Source organism: Pituophis catenifer, unplaced genomic scaffold (genome assembly GCF_029215685.1).
Source record: "Pituophis catenifer annectens isolate HBS135680 unplaced genomic scaffold, rPitCat1.0.hap2 SCAF_5, whole genome shotgun sequence".
In the NCBI taxonomy this organism is placed as follows: Eukaryota; Metazoa; Chordata; class Lepidosauria; order Squamata; family Colubridae; genus Pituophis; species Pituophis catenifer.
Genome location: NW_027256885.1, coordinates 19,164,562 through 19,172,369, shown reverse-complemented (window position 1 = coordinate 19,172,369; position 7,808 = coordinate 19,164,562).

The window sequence follows — 7,808 nt, the reverse complement described above, 5'->3', positions numbered from 1 at the left end:
GTCTGTCTGTCTCTCTCTATTTCTGTCTCTCTCTCTTTCTTTCTCTCTCTCTCTATCTTCTGGAGGTGGGGGAGGTAAAAGAACGGGGCATGCAGAGGCCCCGGGAGGCCTCCGTGCATCCCGTTTTTGGCCTGCAGAGTCCTACTGGAGACAGGGGAGGTGTTTTAGCCCATTTTTAGCCTCCCAGTGCATCTACACACCCCATTTTTCACCTCCCCCACTTTCAATAGCACTCTGTAGGCCAAAACCGGGCTAAAACAGGCCTGTTGTTGGCCTCCCAGGGTGTCCATGTGGCCTGTTTTTCACCTCCCCTGCCTCCAGAAGCACTCTGCAGGCCAAAAATGTTGGCCTTACTTTCCAGTTCCAGCCCACAGGGCTCGGGAAGATAAGTCCTGTGCTCGGCCAAAGGGTGGGGGCTGGCAGGTGAGCAGGGCGATGTGGGCGGGAGAGCCTCGTGGTCCTGTGCGGGCTGGATTAATGGCTTTGGAGGGCCATATGTGGCCCACGGGCCGTAGTTTGAGGACCTCTGGGCAAAAGGTTTGGTGTCACCAAGAAAACTTTGGTTTCCTGGACCATGGACTGCATTACCTACACGAAGGACTTGGCAAAGGATGGGCTGCACCTCACGAAAACAGGGAAATTGTACTTGGAAAAAGACTGGCCCAACTCATCAGAAGGGTTTTAAACTAAAATTGAAGGGGGAGGGTGACCAATCTTTAGAATCTCTAGAACACAAAACCAATCATAAATCCCAAGAAAAATGAAACAGTGAGGTAGGGTGTGATGAAAAAAAAGAAAAACTCAAACAAAAATTAGGAGATGCAGGAAACATACCCATGGACAGGCATAAAGGTCTTAAATGCTTATATACAAATTCTCAAAGCTTGGGGAACAAACAGAGTGAATTAGAAGCAATAGTACACAAGGGTAGTTATGCCATTACAGAAACCTGGTGGGACAAAACCCATGACTGGAATGTACTGATGGATGGATACAAATTGTTCAAAAGAAACAGATATACAAAAAGAGGAGGTGGAGTTGCACTATACATAAGAGATCACTACATATCTACAGAAATGCACAAGATCAAAGATGAAAACTCCCTAGAATGTATATGGGTCAATATAAAGGGGAAAAAGAGTGACATTGCCATAGGTGTATACTACAGACCACCCAACCAAGCAGAAGAAATAGATAAACTTTTTGCTAATCAATTAACAAATGTATGTAGGAAACATACCAAAGTAGCAATGGGAGACTTTAACTACCCTGATATCAACTGGGAGACAAACTGTGCAGCAAGTGGGAGATCGAACAGATTCCTAACCAATTTAGCTGACAACTTTGTTAACCAAAAGGTAGAGGAGGGAACTAGAGGAAAAGCTATACTGGACCTAATTCTTCCTAATAGAGAAGAAGTGATAGAGGGAGTTGAAGTTGCCGGAACCTTGGGCGAGTGACCACGTCATACTGGAATTTAATATAATGCAAACACAAGCAACAGAATATAATCCAACCAGTGTCTTAAATTTTAAAAGAGCTGGCTTTAAAAAACTCAGAGACAACCTAGGAAATATTCCATGGATGAAAATCCTAAAAGGGAAAACAACTCAAGAAGTGTGGGAAACTTCCGGTTTGCTTGCCTCCGGTGAAGACGGTCCCTTTCTAAGGACCGCCAGCCCCGCGATTGTGAGAAGCGGCTTGAAAACTCCAGAATCTGCAGGATTTGAAGGAGAAGAGTAAGCAAGGCGCAGGTCGAGCCCCTGTGAGCCCCCAGAAGTTTGCTACTGGGGAGGAAACAGGCGTGGCTCCCTTTCAACTTGCGGAGACTCCGGACGGCGTGGGACGACTCTGCTTGTTGCAGAGCAAGCCGGCTGCAGCAAACATTCAAATTGATTGAAAGCAACTTTTCTAACTAGCAGACAAAATAACCTGAACCTCTAAACCAAGAAACTGCAAGTATTTTTCTTTTTTTGTGACTTTCCGATCTAAGTAAAAATTAGAGCGAGCGGAAGCGGCTTGAAAAGATGGCGCCGCTCCAGCTTTAACAAGCTGAAAGGGAGAGTGGTCTTGTAAAGCTATTCTAACAAGTTACAATGTTGCGCTGTTTGTAGCAAGCAAACAGGAGAAGAGGAGAAAAAAATCCTTTTTAAAATAAGCTGAGCTCGCTTTAGTTTAATTCTATTTTCAACTCGACTAAAACTGGGGGACTTTTTTAGAGGACTTTGTGGTGCTGGAAAAGGAAAAAGGATTTCCTTTTTTAGAAAATCCAATCTACGTGGCAGAATGGCTTCTAAAAAACAGGAAGGCAAGGCAGCAGGGGGAGGATCCCCCACACACAAGCCTGAAGAGCAGTCTTCTTCTGTTCAGCAGAGTCAGAAAAAAGATTTTGATTTTGAAAGTTTAAAAAAATTTATTACTCAGGCTCTGGATGATAATTTCCAAAAATCTCAACAGGAAATGGATGATAAATTTCAAAAATCTCAACAGGAAATCAAGCAGGAAATTAGTGAAATGAAAAAGTTGGTGAAAGAGAATTATGGCAAGGTGACTGATAAACTATCAAATGTGGTCTCTGGCTTGTCAGAAATTATTATTAAAGTGGACTCTAAATTGGAAGAATTTAAATCAGAAGTGAATGTCAAAATAAAGGATACTGATTTTAAAATTTCTGATGTGGATAATAAAATGCAGAGAGTTGAAAACGAAATTACAATGATGCAATTCCGGTCTATGGAATTTGCTATAAGACTTAGAGGTATTAAGGAGAATGACCGACAAGATTTGAGACAGGTTTGTGCTGATGCCTTGGCTGTATTGTTAAAAATCAACTCCGATGAGATTTTTTACAAAATAGACAAAATTTACAGAGTGAATTCGTGGGTGGCCAGACAAAGACAACTGCCTAGAGATGTGGTGATATATTTCACAGATAGAAGAATGAGAAATGATATTTTGCAAAAAATCTTTTCTTTCTTCTGTGCAAGTGGAGGGAACTCAAATTGGAATTTACAAAGAACTTCCGCCAAAGATGTTGAAAGATAGAAAAGATTTTGGTTTTTTAGTAAATGAATTAAAAAAATTAGAGATTCCATTTCGGTGGGATGCCCCAACTGGTATAATCCTGAAGTACAATGGAGAAAGACATTGATTGAATACTGTTGAAAAGGCGGAACATTTTTACTATACTGTTTTTAAGGAGAGATCACCATCCCCACGTACATCTACTGTGTTGGAGATAAAGGAGAGTGATAAGGAGAAGCAATCTCAGCAAGAGTTGGAAGAGCAGCCTAAGCAGATTGAATCAGAGCCAATGGAAGTGCAGGGTGCTGTAGGAGGTTATCTGGAGGAGCCCCTGTTAGAATCTTCTCCAATTTTGACTACAAGAGATGTGGCCTTGGACCTAGCTCGTATGGCCGAAGCCAAAGACCAGCGAATAACTCGTGCAGTTTCTAAACAACTCAAAGAAAAACAATTACAAGAAAGAGCTAAGGCACAACAATATAAAAAAGGAGTCAAGAGTACTACACAACAAAGTGAAGCCATGGGGGGAGCAAAACCGAAGGTCTCGGAAGATATCCGGCAATTCTGCTCGTCGCTTCAAAAAGGTATACGTGACGGTTAAGTTTTTATCTTGGAATGTGAATGGACTGAACTCACCACAGAAAAGGAAGAAGATATTTACATATTTGAAACAATTTAATAATGATACAATTTGCTTACAAGAAACTCATGTCAGAACACAAGATCAAAAATATTTGATAAATTCAAAATTAGGAACACATTTTATAGCTTCAAACTTGGAAAAAAAGAATGGTGTGGTTATTTACATAAATAAAAGATTATCAGCTAAAATTATAGAAGCAGATGAAGTTGGTAGGTTTGTAGCAATTGAACTGTACACTGTATATGGCCAAATTCTTGTGATTGGAATTTATGCTCCTAACCAACAACAGGATCACTTTTATAAAATTTTGCATACTAAAATATTGCAATGGGACTATAGATCTATTTTGATTATGGGAGATTGGAATGGAGTGATTGATTCTAAATTAGATTAAAAAAGTCTGGCGAAGTCAAGGATCAGACTACCACAAACTTTTTTTGATTTGAAAGAAGATTTGGAATTAAAAGATGTGTGGAGAATATATAATTCAAAAGACTTGGACTATACTTTTTTCTCTGATAGACATAGATCTTTTTCAAGGATTGATTTTATTTTATTATCAAATGATTTACTTGTTAAAACAAAAAGAACTAAGATCTTTCCAAGAACTCTATCTGATCATAGTCCAGTATGGATAGAAATTGAGACCGGAAAGACTGAGAGAAGATCATGGAGATTAAATGAAAATTTGTTCAGATATGAAAAAAATATAATAGAACTTAAAAAGCAGATGAAAGAATTTTTTGAAATTAATTTGAATAAGGGTACCCCTATCGAAATTGTGTGGGATGCAAGTAAAGCGTATATGAGAAGGGTACTCATTCACATGAACTCTAAACACAAATTGAACAGACAAAAGAAAAGATCTGAAATCGAAGTAGAAATAAAGAAAAAAGAACAGTTACTTATTAAAAATCCAACAGATGAAAGAATACGTGGTGCTATAAAACTTTTGAAAGATCAATTCCAAATGCTTATGGCGGAACAAGCTGCAACTAATTTACAATATGCAAAGCATAATACATTTTGTAATGCCAATAAACCGGGCAGATGGCTGGCCTATACATTAAGGAAGAAGCAGAGTATGTGGACTATTGATTGTATTGATATTGGAGGGAAAGAAATTTCTCAACAAAAATTAATTAAAGAAGTCTTTGTAGATTATTATACTAAATTATACGCTAAAGATGATATACAGAATGGACTTATAGAAAAATATTTAGAAAATAAAAGAGTTACAAAAGTTACTAACCAACAAAAGGAAAGAATGAATTATCCTATAACAGTTGAGGAGATAATTGCAGCAATTAAACAACTGAAAACAGCTAAAGCTCCTGGAACGGATGGCTTGACAGCAGTGCATTATAAAACTTTGCAAGCAGAAATGGTGGAACAACTCAAAGACTTATTTTGTAATATACAACAAGGGGGTAAAATACCCCCATCATGGAAAATGATGTTTATATTTATATATAAGTTATATTTCTTTGATACCAAAAGAGCAAGCAGGTCCTAAAAAACCGGAGAACTATAGACCAATATCTCTTCTGAATACTGATTATAAAATTTATGCAAAAGTATTAGCCAACAGGCTGATGCCAGTAATTCAAGAGGTGATTCATGATGATCAAGCGGGATTTATAGAGGGCAGATACATGAAGGACAATGTAAGGCAAGTTATAGATTTATTGGAATATCTTGAGAAGAATAAACAGATCCCTGCAGTGCTGGTTTTCTTGGATGCGGAGAAGGCCTTTGATAGAGTGGACTGGAATTTTCTATTAAAGACTTTAAAAAAGATGGATTTTGGGGATCAATTTATACAGGCGGTTTCAGCAATTTACCAAGAGCAAAAGGCACAGATTATTATTAATGGAAGTTTAACAACAGATTTTAATATTGAAAAAGGAACAAGACAAGGATGTCCGTTATCCCCATTGTTATTTATTTTAACACTAGAAGTCTTGTTGAATACAATACGGGATTTGAATATCTTGAAAGGTATAGTGATAAGGCAAGAGGATTACAGTATAAGGGCATTTGCAGATGATCTGGTTGTTACCCTAACACAGCCGATGGAATCAATAATCCAGATGAAAGCCATTATAAAAGACTATGGTACAGTAGCAGGATTTAGATTGAAACAGAAAAAAACTAAGATGATAGTTAAAAATATGACACAAGATCGAAAATACGAACTTGAAAGGAGGGCAGGTTTTGAGATTGTACCAAAGGTTAAATATCTAGGAGTTCAGGTTGCAGAATCAAATATGAAATTGTTTCAAAATAACTATGAGGTGTTGTGGCGAGATGTACAGAAAGACATGGAGACTTGGAAAAAACTGCAGCTGTCTTTACTTGGAAGAATAGTAGCAGTTAAGATGAACATTTTGCCAAGATTTCTTTTTTTGTTTCAAATGATTCCGGTGCTTAAAAGTGATAAACAATTGAAAGAATGGCAAAGTGGACTGAATAAGTTTGTCTGGAACGAGAAAAAACCGAGAGTGAAACTGAAAATTATGCAAGATGTTCCAGAAAGGGGAGGTCTTAAACTTCCAAACCTACAGTTATACTATGAAGCAGCAGCTTTGACTCAAACAAGCGATTGGTTTGGAAGGAAAAAGACTGGAATATTGAATATAGAAAGTTTTGATCTTGAATTTGGTTGGCACGCTTACTTATTTTATGAAAACAAAGTGGATAAAGTATTCAAAAGCCATATACTTAGAGAGTCCTTGATGAGAGTTTGGAAGAAGCACCGATTCAAATGGGATTACAAAATACCGCTATGGCTGGATCTTGGTCATATTATGTGGAATACAAATATAATGTCACTCGGGGGGTTTTTATATAAAGAGGTTCTTTTTACAGATGCGGGCAGATGGCAACTGAAGACATTAGAGACACTGTTGGAAGAAGGGATTAATCTAACTTGGTTACAGTATAATCAACTTCAATTGAGATGGAAAGAGGACCAAAAAACTGGTATAATGGTACATGAGGAAGAATTGGTTAGACATATAAAAGAGAAAGGTCCAATGCATATTAAAAGGTTATATAATGTTTTGTTAGAAAGGGATTCAGAAACTGAATTGGTTAAAGATTGCATGATTAAGTGGGCACAGAATTTTGCAGAACCAGTGATGTTGGAAACATGGGAAAAATATGGGTTCAGAATGTTAAATTTACACAATCGCAGAGTTTGAGGGAAAATTTTTTATAAAATGTTTTACAGATGGCATTTAGACCCCAAGAAATTATCCTGTATGTATCCTAATGTTCAGCCAAAATGTTGGAGATGTGATTGTTTAGAGGCTACATATTACCATGTCTGGTGGAACTGTAAGAAAGTTAAGGCTTTTTGGATAAAAATTTGGTGGGTTATGCAGAATGTTTTGAAGAAAAAAATTCAATTTTCTCCACAATTGTTTTTATTGGGTATAGTAAAGGGTTTTACATTGGATGAAACTAAGTTGATATTGTACATGATAACAGCAGCGAGATTATTGATAGGTAAATATTGGAAAAATGAAGCTTTGCCCACTATTGAAGAATGGACTTTGAAGATGGCCAGTTTTGCGGAGATGGCGAAGATTTCAGCATATTTAAAAGATCGCTCACAAGAGACTTATGAATGGGAATGGAAAAAATGGATAGATTATGTGCAGAACAAATATCAAACTAGGAAGTATCAAATAGCTTTTCACTGAAAGTATTATATAAATATAGAAATGTATGAATTTTGAGAAGATGAAAAATTATAAGGGGGTTTGAGGGGTTCAGGTTTTATAAAAAGGGGATTTTGATGGGATTATATTCTGTGGAAGTCGGGGGGGAGGGTCAGGGGGGGTTTGGGGGGGTTAGGGTGGGGAGTATGGGGTGGGTTGGGGGGGGAAATGGGGTGAAAATGTAATTGTAAAACTTTTGCAATAAAAAAAAAAAAGAAGTGTGGGAAACTGAAAAATATGATCATAAGAATCCAGTCCAGCACAATACCACTGAAAAAGAAAAACAAGAAAATCAAGAGGAAACCAGCATGGCTGTATAAAGATCTCTCTGACACACTGAAAGACAAAAAGGACAAGTACAAAAAATAGAAAGAGGGACACATAACTAAGGCTGATGATCAGCAGATAGCCAG